This window comes from Eimeria mitis, genomic scaffold (genome assembly GCF_000499745.2).
Source record: "Eimeria mitis Houghton genomic scaffold, Emh_scaff479, whole genome shotgun sequence".
In the NCBI taxonomy this organism is placed as follows: domain Eukaryota; phylum Apicomplexa; class Conoidasida; order Eucoccidiorida; family Eimeriidae; genus Eimeria; species Eimeria mitis.
Genome location: NW_013573089.1, coordinates 18,799 through 19,077, shown reverse-complemented (window position 1 = coordinate 19,077; position 279 = coordinate 18,799). Strand labels below are relative to the sequence as shown.

The window sequence follows — 279 nt, the reverse complement described above, 5'->3', positions numbered from 1 at the left end:
GCGAGAGTTGCTGCAGCAGCAAACAAAACACAAAAGGAACACAGATGCAGCAGCAGCAGCAGCAGCAGCAGCAGCAACAGCAGCACCAACGCCATCACCACGAGCAGCAGAACAAGCAGCAGCAGCAGTAGCAACCTCAGCAGCAGCAGCAGCAATAGCAACTGCAGCAGCAACAGCAGCAGCAGCAATAGCAGCAGCAGCAGCAGCAGCAGCAGCAGCAGCAATAGCAAATGCAGCAGCAGCAGCAGCAGCAGCAATAGCAGCAGCAGCAGCAGCAGC

At 57.0% G+C, this 279-nt stretch overlaps 1 protein-coding gene across 1 annotated transcript in view; it reads right to left on the bottom strand.

Annotated features, from left to right (window-relative positions):
• EMH_0013660 (uncharacterized protein) overlaps positions 1–279 on the bottom strand; it is a gene marked incomplete at both ends in the record, with an annotated part of 3,105 nt that overhangs the window by 1,070 nt on the left and 1,756 nt on the right. The window lies entirely within an intron of this gene.